Source organism: Camelus ferus, chromosome 16 (assembly GCF_009834535.1).
Source record: "Camelus ferus isolate YT-003-E chromosome 16, BCGSAC_Cfer_1.0, whole genome shotgun sequence".
Taxonomy (NCBI): domain Eukaryota; kingdom Metazoa; phylum Chordata; class Mammalia; order Artiodactyla; family Camelidae; genus Camelus; species Camelus ferus.
Window position 1 is genome coordinate 13,329,274 of NC_045711.1, and position 19,588 is coordinate 13,348,861.

At 43.8% G+C, this 19,588-nt stretch overlaps 1 protein-coding gene and 1 non-coding gene across 2 annotated transcripts in view; both read right to left on the bottom strand.

Moving 5' to 3' along the window:
• STX8 (syntaxin 8) overlaps positions 1-19,588 on the bottom strand; it is a 207,048-nt gene that overhangs the window by 35,036 nt on the left and 152,424 nt on the right. The gene's annotated exons all lie outside the window — the stretch shown is intronic.
• TRNAA-GGC lies at positions 11,738-11,809 on the bottom strand. The gene has a single exon. It is a non-coding gene; the product is annotated as a tRNA-Ala (tRNA).

Sequence of the window (19,588 nt, forward strand, 5' to 3'; positions counted from 1 at the left end):
CGCACAGTATGAACACAAATCACAGAACACAAACATCTATCCTGCCTGTTTTCACGAATTTCCGGAGCTGAAGGGTCCCCGATTGTCTCAGGAGCCAAAGAAACGAGACATGACGTGTTTACGAAGGCATTTTCATGCATCACACATCCGCTTTCCTTTTCAACCATGGGTTTACTTTCCTGAGAAGGGCGCCATTCGCAAACACGAAACAAAATCCCAACGTCCGTTTTTCTGACCGGCATTTATTCCCCAGACAAACACTCTTTGAATGGACGTTTCCTCTCCATCCCTTCATTCTTCCTTTGGCAAGGGTAGTTAGTATACGTCGTCTTGCTCATCTTTGAAAATTTGTTGTGTCAGGTCCTTACGACTATCTCACAAGTATCCCTGCATTCAACCCCATGTCACCCTCAGCGGTGTGGCAGCAGCTAGAGCTCCTCACCCACCAACCCCTGAATTCGTTTGCACCCTTATAATTTCAGATCAGATCTTTTACGTCTTCTTTCTGGTCTTTTCATCTTGGCAAATTTCCTCCCCGAGTCCTATGTAAGAACAACAAATTTAAAATGTCTAATGCCCATCTTTGGCTGGAAAAGACTAACAGAAGTAGTGACAGGTGGGAGGGGCGTATGCCTTCCACAGCATCTCGTACACAACAGACATTCTAAATTACCTGAGTGATGTAAAGGCGATCAGATACTAGATCTCTGGCCACCTAATTCATAATTCCTTGAGTTATATAAAGATCATTCTGGAAGAAAGGCTTAAAAAATTCGGTATCAACGCTGGATCATATTTTAGGCCTGGAATAGATGACAAAATAACACTGACGAAATACCACGGATTAAGGCAATTCTCTTCCACTGGGTAGCATTTTCCTACTATCCTCACCATGCATGTCTCTTCTTCCAGATGAATTTAGAATCGTGATGTCCAGTGGGCCCAAAACTCTCTCTGGAACTCCGAATCAGACTGTGTGCAATTTATACATTAACTTGTCGGGGGGGATCTGCATCTTTACAATTTAAGCCAACCTACCTGGGAATACAGCATATACCTACATTTATTCAGATCTCTCCGGAGCAGTAACTTTTCCTGCCTGGCAATTATTGCCCCAACCAACCTGCACACCCTTCTGATAAAATAGCCTGCCTGTGCCCTAGACCACAGGCTCATAAGCTGAACACAACAGCCCACGTTTCCGGAATAGATACAAGACCCCAGCCAGATCAAAAAGAAACCTTCCCTACTACTCGTTCTCCACCACAAGGAGAAAGCCAGTCTGTGGCAGGGAAAGGTGAAATCAAAGTAGAAATAAAGGCAGGGTGGGATCAATCCGACCACTAACCCAAATAGTGACTGTTGTGTGCAATAGAAACAAGTGCTCCTTCCTGTGACAATGGTGACATAAAGTCTGATGCCCTAAATATCTAAATCTACGACGACCGTGGCTATAAATGGCAAGCCCTGAGGTTTAGACTTGCTCAGTGCACGCTCTGAACAACTGAACCCTGCAGCCTGAATGGAAAGAGTCCTGAGAGCTTTGAGAATCCTGTGCTTCTGCCTAAGGTCTCAGAGCTGCCCTGACTCCTGCAGTTCCTCCTTTGAGTTGTGACCTTCTACAATGACAATTACAATGCCCACCTGGCTTCTGCTTCAGCTAGAGCTGGGTTTCGAACCTTAGTAATGTTTTATGGTTTTCTTCAGAGGTCCGACTTCCTGTTGAGTTTCTGGAGCTACTTTTTTTTTTTTTCTGGAGCTATTGTTAATATGACTTTCTCTATTCTCTGTAAAATTTTCTAAGTGGTTATGGGTGCTGGCTGAGAAAACAACTTTTGTATATTTATTTTATAATGGGCAAAGGCGTTCTTTTTAGTGTTTCAGCTCATTCTCTTGAATCTTCCAGGTAGAAGACTGTAAATATTTACAAACATGATGGCAATTTTAATTTATCCTTCTTAATTAATTTGCATACTGCAGAGGTTAGATCTTCAAAATTAATGACACGTTGTCAGCAGGGAGAGGCGACATTCTGATTTTATCCGTGATCTGATCTTCTAATTTTTTTACCCTCAAGCAAAATGGTAGCATTTAGTGTGTAATAGTTACTATTTTAGGAGGCTAATAAAGTACTCCTTAATTCACAGTTTGAAGAGTGGCTTTTTGAAAAATTGAAGAACAGACACTGAGTTCTAGCAAATGCCTCTTCAGTGTCTACTAAGGTAATCATTTGGCTTTTCTCCATTTATTAATGTGATGAATCATGCTAATGTATTTCCTAATACTAACCTCTCTTTGCATTCTTGAGATTTGGCTTGGCCACAGCGCTTTTCTCTTTTAATAGAAAGCTGGATTCAATTTGCTAATGTTTTACTTAGGATTTTTCTTTTTAGGATAATTACATTCACAAGCGAGACTGACCTACAGAGTTGTGAGCATATGTTATCTTTGTTGGGTTTTGATATCAGAGTTAGTCTAACTTCATAAAGTGAAACAGGAAGCTTTCCTCCTTTTCTGTACTCTGAAACAGGTTATATACACCATGACAATTATTTTTCCTGGGAAATCTGAAAGAATTTGCTTACAAAACTGCCCAGTGTCTTCTGGGAGATTTTCTTTAATGTGGGTTTTTCTGGGGGGGAGGGCAATGATTTGATTGATTGACTTATTCATTTATTTATTGAAGTAGAGGGGACTGAACCCAGGACCTCGTGCATGCTAAGCACACACTCTACCACTGAGCTGTCCCCACCTTCCCCTCTTTTCTGCCATTACACGTGACATACTTTTATCTATTTAACTGGTCTTTTCAAATAGACTGCTTTGCTATTTATTAATAAACTTACTACTTACATGTTCTCTAATACACAGAATGGTCATCCTTAAAAGCTATCTGTTACAGCCTTTCTGAGTGAGGACCATTTACACTCTCCGTGTTGTTATGTCTCATCTGACCTATTCTAATACTAATCTCTAAACAAAAAGACCTAGTAAATACTGGATCCTCTGTGTCCTCACCCATTTCTAGAGCACATTTACACCCCTCTGTCAACACCCTATCTACCCCCCTCCCGCCCATATCAATGGTCCTAGCAATGGTGCTTTCCGTGCTGTTACACTTCCTTATATGTTTGATTGTATAGCCCTGCTCTTTAAGGAATTTATTCCCACCCGCCCGACTTATCCTTAAGTCAGGGAGGTAGATGACGGCTTAATAGTTTTCTATTAAAATAGCTATGACAATATCTATTTCTGTATTTCAAGGCAATGCAATGTAGTTAAAGAGATGAAGGCTTATATACATAATTTGTTGATTTTTAGCAAGCCGTTGCAAGAAAGAGATGAGCTCATACAAGAACTGGCCAGTTTATGAGCAGAGATGGAAGGATAAAGTCTAGAAAACTGGCTGGGAAGGTACTGCTGTAGCTTGAACAGCAGGAGATGAGACTGTGAGGGTTCGGAGTCTTTCATTTCCATGAAGCCAAAGAAAGAGGTTCAGCCCCATGGCAGAGATGAGGTTCACTGCCATGCCTTCTAAATCCATCATTTCAGGTCACCCCAAAGTAGCTGCTTTTAAAAAGAAGAAGACCACACGAGTCTAGCTGGAAGCCAGAAAATCAGCCAGAACTATGTACAGAAATGGAACTTGGATGTGGTTCCTGGCACACTGGACGAGAGTCCCATTAGTTTTTAAAGAAACCATAATCCTGGGAAAGATGGGAGGGGAAGAGACAAATTTCTCGTGTTTGAATTTTGAGGTCACTGGACCACAGGGAGACACCTCAGAACCTACTGGGGAAGACTTTCCATCGCTCAGAAACTCTGGCCTTTGAGTTGGATGTAGTAACTGGGTGGGGTTTGGGGTTGTCTCCCTCAGGGAGAGGATGTGTTCTCTGTGTGGACAACAGACAGCTGTGGCTACGTGGGTGGCCAGGCTGCAGGGGCAACTGCTAGGTTAGCCCATAAGAACCCACTTTCCCCTCCTTCGGCAGCAGTGGAGCACCTTTCCCGGTTTGGTGGGCATCGGCTAGGTTCTCACTAATGGAAAACGAGCAGAAGTGATGTGCCTCATTCCAGGTCTGAAAACATTAGCAGTGCGTGTTAATGTTCCTTCCTTTTTCCTGAAGTGATGTGTGCCTGTGACCTTGTTTTGACTATGCGGTGAGGAGCCATACAGCATAGTGGAGGGAAAAGACAGAGAGAGAGAGTGGGCCAAGAATGACCCCGTGAAAAGGCAAAACCATTGGGACAGATTTCAGATCAGTGATTGCCAGGGACTGGGCGTGGGGAGTAGGGGACGGGACTGACCACTCAGGAGTATGAGGGTGGTGGGGATATTTAATATTTTGACTGTGATGCTGTTTACACAACTATATTATGTTTGTCAACACTCATAGAACTGTTTAATTTTAATGTATGTAAGTTAAGCCTCAATATACTAGACTTAAAAAAAAAAATGAATGACCCAGTGGAGAGAAGACCTCCCTTTCTAACTCAGACTGCTCACCTAGGGGCTTTTTCATGAAACAGAAATACAGTTCTATGTTGTATAAGCCACTGTGCTGCTCCAACATGGTTGTTTTAACAGCTTATTCTTCACCTAATGTGTGTGTGCATGCACCTGTGTGTGTACTTCTATGTCATGTACAAATAAAAATATTAACATAGGTAAATAACAGAATTAGGGTTTTTTCGTTTCCCAAGTTTTATTCATCTTATTCAGTAAATACGTATCCTTTTTTTCAAACACATATTCATTGTACATGTAAAAGAAGATATATAAATTATGTGACATTCCTTAAAATATTTCCAACCAAAAAGTTAAAAGTAAATTGCTAGGATTTAAAATTAATCTTCCAAATTAGTGTATGATCATGGTTACTTCCATAATCAGTAGAAATAAAGACAGATTTATGAAATAAATGGTGCTGAAACAACTGGGTAGCCAACTGGAAAAAGGAAAAGTTAAATCTATACCTCAGAACAGGATAAACTCTAAATGGATCAAAAATTTAAATGCAATGAACAAAACCGTTACAGTTCGATGAAAAAAATCCACAGAAGAATTCTCTTATGTCCTTGGAGTGAAGATGACCTTACCAAGACTCAAACTCTAAATATCTCAAAAGACGGATCATTACAATTACCAAAAAAAAAAAAAAAAAAAAAATTAGAAACTTTCAGTGGTAAAGAAAAAAACCATAAGCAAAGTCAGAAGACACATAAACTAGAAAAAAAATTTGAAACTCATTATCACAAAAGAGTCTTCTCCCTAATGCATAAAGGGCTCCTTAAATTGGTAAGAAAAAGACCAGCAAAAGAAAAAAATGCACCGAGATCATCAACAGACTGTTCAGAACAAAAAAGAAACACAAATGATTGTTTAAATAAATATATCAAAAGGTAGTGTTTCAGTCATGAGAAAACTACAAAATAAAGCTGTTGGGTTGAACCATACAAATTACCGATAGACTACCATCTCTGACCCACACAAGCTGCAATTTCATGTGGTTCAACCTAACACAATGAAATGTTTTCCATCCACCAGACTGGCAAAATTCCAAAAGCTGAGCGACACACTTTCAGCAAGGCTGTGGGAGACGCTCTCACACGACACTGCTGGAAGTACCAAACCACACATCCCTACAGAGGGCAAGCTGGCAAAACTGATCCAAACTGCCACATGTGGGAGTCTGTCCTACAGACATACCTATGCACATGTGAAATAACGTATGCGCCAGGTGCAGAAGACATATGGGGAGACAGGGATATGACACACATATTTTTTCATATTTGCTTGTATCTGCAAAGACACACGAGGAAGTCACACAAAAAGCTGGTAAAAACGGTTACCTTTGTGGGGAAGGGGGAGTGAAGCAGATTAGGGAGAGAAGTGAAATTTCTCAGGGTGTACCTTTGTTATATTGTTGGCTAAAATATATATTCAAAATAAAAAGTAAATAGAAGAGTCAGAAAGTAAAACAGCAGGTAGGTATTTGGGGGGAAAATTACCTTTAAAAAAACAACACATTCACCAGGGTCCTAAATACCATGTCAATTGTCACTACAATACATAATTTACGTACTTAACAAAGATCTCTACCACTGCCAACAAAATAAAAACCCATGGATCTAAATCTCTCACTGAGCTGGTTACTTTCCGTTTGCCTCTCTGGATCCTCCCCCTCCTCCCCACACCTGGGATGGGGGGGGCGGCTGCCATCCAGGCACGACAACACTGGGCCTTCCTGCCTCCAGTTTCTGGTTGGCTTTGGCCACCGGGGGCGCTGGCTGGATCAGAGGTCGGGAGCCAGAGAGGCCGGCAGCCCTCCTCTGTCTCCTCCTTGCTGCAGCACTGCGGTTCTGGCAATGGCCATGCCCCCTGACAACCACGCGTCCCGTCTGCTGTCCTCTTCCCTGGCTCCAGCTCTCACTAAGCTTCAGAAAGAGTCTTCTCCCCTTGCTCCTGTGGCATGGGAGTGGCTGGTGTGGGGTAATAGTTTCCCACTACTGCTGAGCCCTGGTGCCCCGACATCTCCTGTCGGCTCCCTCATCCCTGCCTCCAGCTCCGTAAGTCACCCAGGTGAGCATGCCATCTATTTCATCCTGGAAACCTGGCTGATATATTCAGTCACCTGTTTCTTAGAAACACCACTCCAAATTCATTCTTTTCTCACTTTTACATCCCAAGGCCAGTTTATTCATGGAATACGTGGCACACACACGTTTGCTCCCAAGCGTCTTTATACTTCTGAGGTTTGTGATTCTTTTCTTCCTCTTTCTCTCTTCCTTCTAACAAGCCTCTTAAATTCTCCCTGCACAGTCCTCAGTTAACCCACGAACTCACCCCGATCTCCTTCACTGAAATACTTCTAACAAATACACTCTCATTCATCCAGCCATTCATTCAGCAAATATTTTCTGAGAATTCAGATTCTGAGATTATCATGGTATGTACAAACCAGACAAGGCCCTTATGTACTCACGGGAGGCTAAACTTGGCAGAGCAAAAGAGATAATAGTTGGACCATGCAAACAACGCGCAATTACAACTGTGACAATGCTATAAAGGGAAGACGCAGAGTGCACAAGACTCCCTAGTCTGGGGATTAGAAAGGGCTTCCTGAGGAAGGGACGTCTGAGCAGAGGTCTAAGGATGGGAGGGCGCTGACCGAGCATAGAGGGCGCGCAGAGAAATCACAGTGGGGGTTCCTGGTTCTTCCCTTTTCCGCAGCCTTGCGCCAGCAGGAACCTGCTCTCCTCCGTCTAAACTTCCTGTAGGTGTGTAGTTTTCGTAATTATGTAATGTGGGAAACAGTATCTTTGTTCTGATCCACCTTTGATTCAACCTCAGCATACTTCCAGACCTTCGGAGAGATTGCATGCAACCTTCCCGGTCCCCTAAGGATACCGTGCAGAACAGCCTAGTCTCCTTTCGAAGCAAACTGTATTCTAACCTTTTTCCTAAATAGAAAATCCGTTTCATACTTGGTAGTTGACATGTTACAGTAATTAAAACTTTAAGGGTTAAATGTGAAATAAACCTAAAACAATACAATCAGAAAACATTAGGAAGCATATTTTATTTTTTTCCCCAAGAGATTTTTCTAATTGTTTGCTTGCAACGAGCAGTTTATTCTCTAGTTCTGACTTAACTAAAAAGGAAGGGGTGGGGGCAAATTAGCGTGATCCACTGGAAAAACAAAAACAAAAACATAAACCTCCCAAGCCCCTCTGAGTAGCCAGCATCCAGAGTTCTTTGCAAAACTGCTAGTCCTATCTCTGGAAGGACATTTTTCTCACACCTTTGTAATGCAAGGGAAAATGTCTTCCATAAAGAAACATTTTTAAGATTTCAGCTTTTCAAATGCATGGTACTTGTGATAAAGGGTGTTTTCAAGCCCGCTTCTTCACTTAACCTGCCAGCTAACATGGGAAACCATTAGCTCAGGCTGCTACAATTAACTCAGGGCTGCTGCTTGAAAGGCTCACACAATTCCCAGCTACTTATCATGCAAACAACCTGGGAGACTCATTTTCCTCGCAATGCAGTAGGAGGGGTAAATTACTGAGATAAGTAGATTATTGGGGAAAAAGTCACACTCAGAGGCCTTATGAAATGATTAAACCCTGGGAAATTCATCCCCCGAAATCCCTGGCCCCTGATAGTACACATTCATTACTGGCTCCTGGATAATCTACAATGAAGAACCTTCTGTGGAAGCAATAAACACTCCTATTCCACTGGATTTTCATTTAACCTGCCAAACAGTGAGTTCTTTAGTTTTGATGGATGAGCTTCGCCATATATGAGGCAAATGAAAGGAATTCGGGGGTAGGTTATCGGACGTGTAAGATTTTCACAAACTTCCAAAATAGGAGAGGTGCAAACACTAAAGCCAATAAAATGGTTACTCTAGGAAAATACGGCCTCCCTGACCTCTTTGCAGTAACTTCATAAACTCCATATCAATAGAATTTATTTCATATTCAATTAGTAACCATGAATAGCCACATTCAAGTCTATCGAGACAAAATATCTTCCCCATTGGAAGTATTCCTTACAGCACACATTAGTCAATAGTCAAGTTGACTATGATTAAGTCAAATCGACCAATAGCCTGAAATGATGTTTCAGAAAAAATGCCTAGGAAAGTGATGTAAATAAATGTAACCGTGAGCCGGAGACAGAAAATGAGCCCTTATTTTCTGGCAGAAGAGAAAAACCAACCAACCAACCAATGATAATCAAAGTCTAAATAAGAGAACTTCGAGGCTGTTAGTATCAATGTTGACTTGCTGCTTCCAGCAACTGAACTGCGAACAGCCGGGATAAACAAGAGTGACATTTCCCTTTGAGGAGCACCGCGGCCACCGGAGGCGTTCCAACACACGGCAGCGCGCTCCCCCACCTCTCCTCTTGGAAACAGTCGAGGAACTGTTAACTCTCTAAGTCAAGCTTAGAGTGAAATAATGTAATCATATGAAATACTGCTGCTTCTCTGCTAAATGAATAGTCACTGGCTCCCAGAAATTTAGGTTTCCTGCCACCTGTCAGATGGAGCAGAAGAACTGTAGAGATTCTGCCTGAGCCGGGGTGGGCCAGGAGGGCGAGGACCGACGAGCCAAAGGGGGCTTCTGGGGAAAGAGCAGTGGATGACAAAGCAGTGCCTCCTTTTTTTCTTTTTTAAGGGAAGATTTCTTTGCAGAATACAATGTAACCTATTTCTCTGTCTCAGGATGAAACCCTCAGTGAATGCCATAGTTTATCAAACTTCGTGGAGCTGTTACGTGCATGTGCAGTGGGTATGTGCTTGTTTTGGGGGGAGAGTGGGATATGATGTGCTGGGATTAACTGCGTGGACTCGACGGGGCATGTTAAAGGGGTGGTGTACCACGGCCGTCTGTTCACATGCAGTGTACTGTACGGCTGCCTCTGTTTTTACAGACAAAACACCTGGGGCTTGGAGAGGCTAAGTAACCTGCCCAAGGTCTCAGCACTTGAGCTGGGATTCAAATTTCCACTGATTTTGGAGCCCAAAGACTAATCATACTACACCAGACTTATCTTGGAAGACAGCAGAGGGAAGTTGGTATCTCAAACTGCTGTGCTTCAGTTGTAAGCGTACACATTACTGGATGTAACAGAACTGCCATTTTGAAAAAAAGGGAGACAGGAGGGCAGTATAAACATCCATCACCCGAGCTATTCAACAGCTTCCCGAAATACTTATCTGCAACAGTAGGACACTGTATTTCACAACAGAATCGAGACCCAGAATGCAAAGCAAGGAAATAACATGGGAGAGAAAACGGAAATGTTTTCATAAAAAAAAAAAAAAACCTGGCAGATATATTGATGAAGTGCAGCTTTTAGAAACCACAGTTTGTGATAGTAACATTGAGATATTAATCACATCTGTGGTTAAATAGAAAAAATGTTTTAATATCCATGCAGAGATGCATGGATATCCTTGCATCCTTAAAATAGAACTAAGGGAATACAGAGTAAGGTTCTTGTGAACACGGACAGTTTGAATCCCAGCTCAACCATTTACTCGCTGTGTGGCCTTGTGCAAATCACTTAACCTTTCTGTGCTTCAGTTTCTTCATCTGTACATGTGGATGTGAAACATCCCCATCTCATTGGATTGATGTGCGGATTCCAAGAGCTGATATATTAAAGTGTTTGGCACAGTGCCTGGAACACGGTAAGCACTTTATAAGCATTAATCAGCATGCTTTTATTACTAAATATGCAGTGGGGGGTCTAGACCAGCACAGCATACTTTAAAGGTTATCATAAGAGACAATAAATGCGCAGGTAGGTCCAAAGGGTGAGAAGACTGAGCACTGGCAGGAGTGTAGTTGAAACGAATCCCCACTGGGGTGAGGCTTCCAGGGGAGGACAGTTGTTAGACCAGAGGAGGAGGATGAGACTGAAGGTCTCTCTGAATTTCGAAAGTGGGTCTGAGCGCAGTGGGAAAGTAGGGTGAGAGGAGGATGGAGTCAGAGGAACTTTAGATGTGATTCAGTTCCAGATATGTGAACTTCGGGCTGTGGCCACAGAGATGGAGAAAAGGTGGAGCTGGAATGTCGGCAGGAGCTTTCACACTGGCCGGGTGGCAGGAAGAAGAGTGAGAGACAGCTGGGAATCGAGTGTCCAAGTCCTCGAGGAACATGGGCGGGTGACTGGGAAGTCCAAACCCCTCTCATCAGTGGGGTTTCCGCTGTTGATGATGACATCCACTGTTGCCAGTTTAGGCAAAAGAGGATATTTTTTCCCCCCAAAGGGTATTGGGAGCTTACAAAATCTTCAGCACAGAGACCTGGATGTGGAGGATACACAACCAGGACTGACAGAGCCGCCCATACAAGAGGGCAGTTCAGCACCACTGCCGTGGCTGCTTGCCACGTGTCACACAGGACAGTGACAACAGGAACTAGGCACTCGAGTCTTTGCTGAGCTCCTCAAAACAGCCAAACCCTCCCAACGCCCACCCCCAGCAGACGATCTCACGCCCCTGTGCTTCGCTAACACCTCACACTGGTCAATTCTAGACCCGAGTCTTTGAAAGCAGAAGCCAGGCCACGTGTGGAATCTCCATGGCAAGGAGTCTGAGAAATGCGCTTCTTAACTCGCCAACCTCTGCAATTCAGGGAGGAGAGTGAGGAGGGGGCTGAAGCGGGTGGTGAGGAGGCCAATTGAAACTATCTGTCAGAGACGGCAGTGGGGAGGCTGGAAGCGAGACGCTGACGTGACCTGGTGTGGGTTTCCCTGTGTGGAATGAGAGAATTAGGGGCGGGTGGGGGGGTGCTGTATTTCAATGGTTCTGAGATATTAAGCTCGTGGAACTGAATTAAGCACCTCAACTGAACAAGGTGTTGCCAGAGGAAATGTATGCTTCAATTAAGCCACTGCTAGAAGCCGTGCTCCAGGAAAGGGCAGTATTACTTCACAATGACTTGTTTATTAAGAGCAGCTCCAAAATCCTGGCTCCAGTCAAGATGAATTTCTCCTTGTACTCCAGGCTCACCCAAGTAACTCCCTCTCCTCCTGTTTACCTCCACTCATCTAAGTCTGTTTTGTCTTTCGGTGAGACATTTTTCAATGAGCCTATTTTAATTTATTTCATTACATGCACATAGTTGTAAGAAGTAATCTCTCCTTTTATCTTTTAAATTTATTTATTTATTTATTTATTTATTTATTTATTTATTTATTTATTTAATTTGATGGAGGTACTGGGGATTGAACCCAGGACCTCGTGCATGCCAAGCACTCGCTCTACCACTGAGCTATGCCCTCCCCCCTCACTTTACTTTGAATTCCTATAACGTTTTACCTGTATTCCTCTTACTCCATTTATCTTACTTGGCCTTGTATTGAAGAGTTACTTAGATACATGTCTTATCTCTCCCTGAGGCAGAGTATGCACCTGCTCTGTGTTCTTCTCAGCTTCTAGGACAGTCCCTTACACTCTAAAACATCTTTGATGAATGAAAAAATGAGCGAGTTATCATACGCCCTTCACTCTATCATCTGATGATTCCCAAGGAGGCAAAGGATTGCCAGGCTTGTTAAGCCTCTGAGGCTTGTTCCCACCAAAATGCAAAACATCTGAAAATGCCCATAACCCTGGACCTTGCTCTGCCTAAAACTACGGGCCTCCCACTAGATTATGAGGTTGGGAATACATCTTTACGCCTGTATTTATCCTGCAATGCCTATTGTGGGACACGCTCAAAGAATACTTGCTGGCCTGAGTCCCAGACGTGGAGGCGCGCTTTCAGGGCCCCTCTATCTTACTAAGGATGTCTACCTACAAGATCTCTGCATGATGTATTTGGGGAGAGGAACTGTAACAATGATGAGGACTGGAGAGGGACCACGGGTGAAAGAGAGGCTTCCACAAATCAGGTGGGGTCAACTACCCAAACAGAGGAGAGGCTGGGGCTTGGAAAACATGCACGGAGGGGCCAGCCCTGAGCACAGCTCCTGAGAGGCTCCAGACGGAGAGCCAGCAAGCAAGAGTGAGAAACAGAACCGAAAACAGGCCATGCGAATTCATCCCCAAGATTCATCAAGCATTTAAGCAAAGCTCGTAGCATGACATAAAAAGCACAGATGAATCAACAGAAAAACTGACCCTAGAGGATACAGAGATAATTCTGATAAAAGAAGAGAACTTAAGAACCAAACACGATATGACAAAAGACTTGGGGTAAGGGTATAGCTCAAGCAGTAGAGTGCATGCTCAGCACCCAAGAGGCCCTGGGTTCAATCCCCAGTTCCTCCTCCAAGTGGAAATCAATGAATAAACCTACTTACCTCCCCCTCATAAAACAATATGACAAAAGACTCTAGTTAGTATTCTTGAAGAGACTTTGGGGAAATATTGTACCCATCAAAACAAGAAGAGAATCTAGCAACAACAACAAAAAAGGAAAACTTAAGAATAAGGAAGAGTTTTTACAAATTAAAAGACCCACAACCAAATATATTGTTCTGTTGTTCTGACAGCAACAATAAAAGACCCTAAAAGCTTCCTGAGTAAGAAACAAACACTATGTCAATGACAAGATAAATAAAAACAGGTCACAAACAAAGGAACAAGAATCAGAATGGGGTGGATTTTTCATCAGCAACATTGATACTACACATTTATTAGACATTAATGCAAATTCTGAAGGAAAGTAATTTGTAATTTAGAATTCCATACCCAGTCATGCTACCAATTGAGCATAAAGATGGAATAAGGCATTTTCACACATGAGAATTCATAAGGCATACCACTTTTGCCCCCTTTCCTAGAAAGTTAAAGATATTGTTCAGCAAAATGAAGGCTGAAATTTTTGAGAAAGAGGTGAGGGAAACAGTATAAGCACACAGAATAACAACAAACAGAAATACCACGATGACAAACAGTGCAAAAAGTACAGGAAAAAAATACATATAACCCAGCTTATTGAGGCAGAAAGGGGGTCTAGAAGGAAAACCTCCAGGGAAACCAACAAACAAAAAGTACATAACAAACAAACCAAAATAAATAAAATCATTGAGACATTATCTTATGAATTTTCCCATGTGGACATTACTACTCTGAGGCATTTTAAAGAGATGTTGATATCCTGGGAAGAATTGTCCACAAGTGCATTGAAAACTGAACAAAAGAAAAAAGAGAATTGCCAACTACCTGGGAAATCAAGAAGTTACAGAAAATAGAAAATAGAGCAATAGCATCCCTCTTGATCCAGGAGTAGACACTACTTACAGAGTCATAACGCCATTCGAACTGAACAGGAAGCCTGGGGGTTTGAGGATGTAGGTTTCCAGGAAAAAAGGGAGATTCCGTTTAGAAAAACTTCAAGGCAAAATAAAGGGGAAAAAAATGTAAGGGAAAAAGAAAGGCAATTAGAAACTCCAAGAAATATAGAAGGCAGTATAAATTTCTTTGGTATACATTAAGAAGTAATTTAGAATAAGCATATTAAAATAGGAAGTTGGTGGGCTTATTGAAAAATGGAATGGCTTCAAAAGATATCAGGGGTATGGTTAAAAAGACATGCTTCTTCCCCCAAGAAGAAGAAAAGAAAAAAAAACAGAGAAATTACAAAAATAACCAAAACAAAAAATGTGAAAAAAATGTTAGCAAACTGAAATGTGGCATGGTTTTAAACCAATGACGGAATGTAAGAAAAGAGAATCGATTTGCACATTCTCCTTTGACTAACACAGGGATTATGAGTTAGGAATTAGAGATGGAAATATAATCAACCACAGTGCACTTCTTGGTTTTTCAGTGCACAGTATTCACATAACGATATGAAAGCTATTTTCTGGCTTTTAACTTGGAAACAACCTAAAACCACAGTATAGAAATCTTAATTGTGGTCAAAATGGAACGCAAATTATCAACACCTGACCAAAGCAGATGGCCATGCGATGAGAAGAGGTCAAAAAAAGGTGAGGCAAAAACATACTGTCTATAATCAATGGAACGGAAAATAGAGATTTAAGTATATTACTGAAAGTTACAATAGTAATATGTAGAGGAATAAAAACAATGATATTAGAAACAGAAGAGGTATGTATAGAGTGAGTGAAAACCTGTATGTCAGGTCATGAAATTAATAGGTAATATCTAAAATTGAGAAATAAAAAATGGTGTGTATCATTTAGTAATATGCACATAATCACCTGGAGAAAGACAAGCAAAGATGGTTGAGAGTGACTGACTCTGGGATCAGAACAGGAGATAAGGATGGACCAGGCAGAGCACTGGCTGAATTAAAAAAAAAAGTGTATATCGCTATTTAATTCTTTTAAAAGTCATTATTTACTCTGGAACCTGAACATTTTGGCTCAAGGCTGCTAAGAAATTATCCATTGACGTGTACTAGGTTATCCAGTCACCAGCCAGCAGGACACAGGTTCTCCAGGGAACAGAACGTAGATGGCACCCCACAGGGCATGATGTAAAGGATGTAGGAAGTATAAACTGTGGGTTGCCGGTCATCTCAGGGAGTTTTGAGTCACTACAAAAAGGAAGATCTCCCCCAGGTTTACTGCCAGAATAACCCTGGGTCTTACCAGACTTCAAATGCTCCTGCTGGACAGAATAAGCAAAATGTCTTATATTTTCCTTTTGAAAGCACTAGGAACAGCTCAAGGATTTGCACAGCAGAATGAAAGAGGAGCTGTCACCAAGTTCCTGAGGACTCACAGCTTGAAAGGAAAGAGGAGGCCCACAGGGGGCCTTCGGACAGTGCCCAGCAGGGGAGACTGAGCACTTCCACAGCCTAGGGGGTGGGACCACAGCTCTTAAAGCCACAGATCTCCTCTGTAGGCACAGAGACCCTCACAGCAGGAGTCCATTCACACCAGTCACCCTTGGAGACTGCTATTTATGCTAAAGAAATTTATCCCACTCCATTGTATGTTTCTTGTCCAGAGTTCCCTTGGATCCCTTGTTTACGGCCTCCGTCCTATATTGTGAGCAGTGGAATGGACAGGCCATTTGAGAGGGCAGGGATGGCTAATGATGGGTCTGTTAGCTCTGCAGTCAGTCTTTCCTTTGTGAATCAAACCCAATTTGGGTGCATTTGCTTAAAGGAAAAAAAAAAAGCTAAACCCCATTTAAGGTTGAAGAAATGTTAACTGTGTTCCACTCCTCTATACTGGGGCGGGGCGGGGTGGGGGTGGGGGTGGGGGACCACTGGAAGAAACTCCAAAGTTTATGATATTTATTTATAATCCATTCTTTTGGTTGAAATATTTATCCAATTATATCAAGTATAGGTGTAAATGGTGCAGCTGGGGCCCCTTAAGATTGGGAAGATCTTAAAAAACAGGGGGCCTTTTCATCACTCGAGAGATGCTAATTTTTATCTTGCAAAAAGTAAGGGGAAGCCCCTTCTGAAATGTTTTCTTTTGAGGCAGAACTTAAACGTATGCTACTGCTTTCATGAATTCTGTGAGCCAAATCCTTATAAATCCTTTGAGTTGACAGATCAATTATTCCTTCTAACAGCAAATGAACTAATAACCCTTGGAAATTTCTCCTTCCTTGGGTTTAAAATAAGAAAGAAAAAAAACCTTTAGGGGGAAAAATCAATTAAAGACTACCTAGAAATAAAAAACAATTACATTCATAACAGCTTTTTAAAGAGAGCTGTATTTTGTTTGAGAGCTATGATTTTCAAATTAAAAACATGTCAAATAACTTTATGTTTTATAAACATCATAAATACTCTTTAAAAAACACCTTCATTTCATATTGTGTCCTGTCAAGGGAAGGGAATTGAGAAAGGGGGAGGGGGAGAAAAGGAGAAAGACAGACAGTGGAGAAGACTTCAAGAAAGGTAGGATTTGTGAGCGCCCCTCTGGAGAAGGCACCGCGCAGGCTCCCGGGGACCCAGAGAAGGTGAAGGACACTGGCACAGCGCTGGGGAGAAAGGGAGAGAGAGGATACAAGAGGCAGAGGCCAGTTACTCTAAGATGCGCAGACCAGCACTGTGAGCAGGGGGAGCCTGTACTGAGCATTTTGCTGATGGCAGAGATGCTGGGGCGGCTCTGGTACGAGCAGGCAGGTAGTACAGGCTGGGCATTCAAGGGGTCAGACCCAAGGCAGACACTGAGGGCTAGAGCGAGGGGCAGAAAGGGTGCTGGAAGAGTGGGAATGCACGTGGGCACTGAGGCGAGCTCTGTGCCCAAGACTGAGACGTGCCTGCTGGGTGAGCAGGGCAGAGAGGCATCAACCCTGTGCGACGAGCAGGGAGGGGAGAGAGCGTGCTTAGCTTGTGCAGGGTCCTGGGTTCAATCCCCAGCACCTCCATTAAAATAAATGAATAACCTAATTACCACACCCCAAATTAAAATAAAATAAAATAAAAAACTTTCAACAATCTATATTGTGAAAGAAGATCAAAGATTTTCAGAGATGAGAAAACTGAAGCCCTGGAAAGCTGAGAAAATGACTTGCTCAAGGTTACATGGCATCTCACTCACTCTCTCACACACACACACACAATGTACTTGTAGGTAAAACAAAGTAAGTGTGTGTGTGTGTGTGTGTGTGTTTTGAATTAAGTCAGCAGAGCATGGTGGGGGCCCGGCTACTGGCTGGTGGGCACTGTTCTCCTTCCTTCCTGTAATGCAGTTCTTGAAAGTGAACAACCAAATCTTACTTTACACTGAGTGAGCAGTCTTTTCCCCACAACATTAACAAGTCTGGAGATGATGCCCCAAGAGAGCTGTGCACGTTTCCGGGAACACACAGCTCTCGGCACAGTGAGCTCCTGGTCACAGGGTGACATGGTGGAGGGAAAGGGGAACTCCAGTCCGAAGACCTGGGCTGGAATCACAGCTCCACTGGTATCCAGCCTCATCTGTTCTAGCTGTAAAATGGGAATAATCATAATCTCACCTCAAGTTGTGGGTGGGAAACAAAAGGAAGTAACACTGACCAATCAGGATCCATCTGTACGGCCTTATAGAGGCCCCAAGACCCCGCAGGGGACCTACGGCCCTGTTAAGGGAAAGCCAGGGCTGGCTTCATGGGCAAGTGACCTGAGCAGTGACACAGGGTCCCAGGCCTAGTGGGCCCCACGCTGTCACCATCTTGATATTCTTAATCATTTCTAAACAAGAGGCCCTGTATTTTCATCTTTCATTGGGCCCCACAGATCCCACAGCACGTCTCAGGTACAGAGACGTGCTCCGATCTCAGGAGTCCAGGAGAAGAGGTCCACCTTTGGCAAGTAACCCCCAGTGGAGCTGGAAGCTTGCAGTGGACACTAGTTAGTTTCTCAGCAGCTCAGCATCTGAACCCATTTCTTACAAGAGAGGAGTCTTGGTAGGAGGCAGGACCAGAAGGGCCAAATGCTGGCACCGCCCTGCCTCCCCAGCAGCACCAAGTGCACACAAGGGAGCATGGAGAACTCGTTTCAGTGGTGGCAGCAGCAACACTGACTCTCCAGGAACGTCAGTGGCAGCCCTTCCAGCTTCAGCCCCTGGTGCCCACCGCTGGCGGTGCTGGCTGCTGGGGGTGCCGGCAGTCGTGGCAGTGAGTCCTCTGCTAGACGGTTCTGTGGTGGAGCTGTGGTCATGGTTCTAGCCACCTCTGGTTTCTCCCCATGTTCGAGCCCGATTCTCCAGCCTTCTTGATGATTGATGTTTCAAACTACTAGATTCCTTTTTTGGGGGGGTAATTAGGTTTATTTATTTATTTTTAATGGAGGTACTGGGGATTGAACCCAGGACCTTGTGCATGCTAAGCACGTGCTCTATCACTGAGCTGTATCCTCCCCCTTAGAGAGCCTCTTAATAAATTCCTTTTGTACTTCAGTAATCAGAGACGGTTTCTGTTGTTTAGGGCTAAGAACTTTTTCTGATCTAAAGCTGGACTCTGTTTCAGAGTCTACCCTGACACTCCCGCAGATGACAGACAGCAGCTGAGTCCTGTGTCCTGGGGCAGAGCCTGGTGGGCCACTGCCCCTGGTGATGACATGAGTGCTGGTGCATGCCCGTGTGGAAGGGACCCTGGAGGTCATGTGGTCCACATTCCTTCTGAAAGTAGGAACCCTTCCAGAATAGCTCAGGGTCAAAACAAGGTTCAACGAAAGATGTTCCTGATAACTGGAGGGTACGCTAAGCAGAAAGCCTTTATCGTGGGTGACAAACCATGAGGCTGGCCACCTCCCAGTGACACCTCTCCAGACCAACAATCATCTTAGGGCTTGCAAGGCTATCCCTAACTGTCACCTGATTGTCAGGGCTGGAGTTTAGGAAAATTTCCTGTCACTCATGGCCAGAAGATGAAATGTCATTTGTTCAGAGTCTGTAAGAAAGAGGGCAGCTGAGTTCCTAACGGATTTCTGAAGCACGATGGGGCTAAAGCACTCCGGGATTCTGAAAACCAAGGACCATGTTCAAAAGACCCCACACAGGTATTACAGCCACAGAGAAAACCAGAAGCATCAAACATGGTGCTACTCCTTCTGGCATCCAGGTCAAGGATGCTCCACGATCTCCCCCGGCCCCCTTCACTGCACCTTCTATCAAAGGCGACGATATTCTACGTTTTGCCAAGGGTTGGGAGAGGAGGCGGAAAGAAAGCCCTGACAAGCTCACTTCCCAACACGTGAACTGTACTCTTGGCGGAAACAAAATCTCTTGATTGTTGGCATTATGGCTCTATTTGGACAGTGTCACTTGGTGGGCTGGCTGACTTTCCAGTCACTGGGTGGGTGACACTGGTTCCAGGACAGGGCCATTAGCCTGTAACAGCAGGAAGACCCAATTACGAAGCACCTCGCTAGAAAGCCCGAGAGGCAGCCCCCCACCTCTGTCTGAACAGCAGGTACGGGAAGCTGGGCAGAGAGGCTGCAGCGACAGACACGGTAGGGAAGATGCAGAGCCACTTCGGGTCCCAGGAGACACTCGGGCAGTCACAACATGGGTCTCCAGGCAGGACGCGTAACGGCAAAGTAACGAGGAGGGTCCCTCCCGTCACAGCCAAGCAAATGGCAACCGGACAGGGTTGGCCAGAGGTCACAGATCAGGAGGAATGAGTAAGGAGAGAAG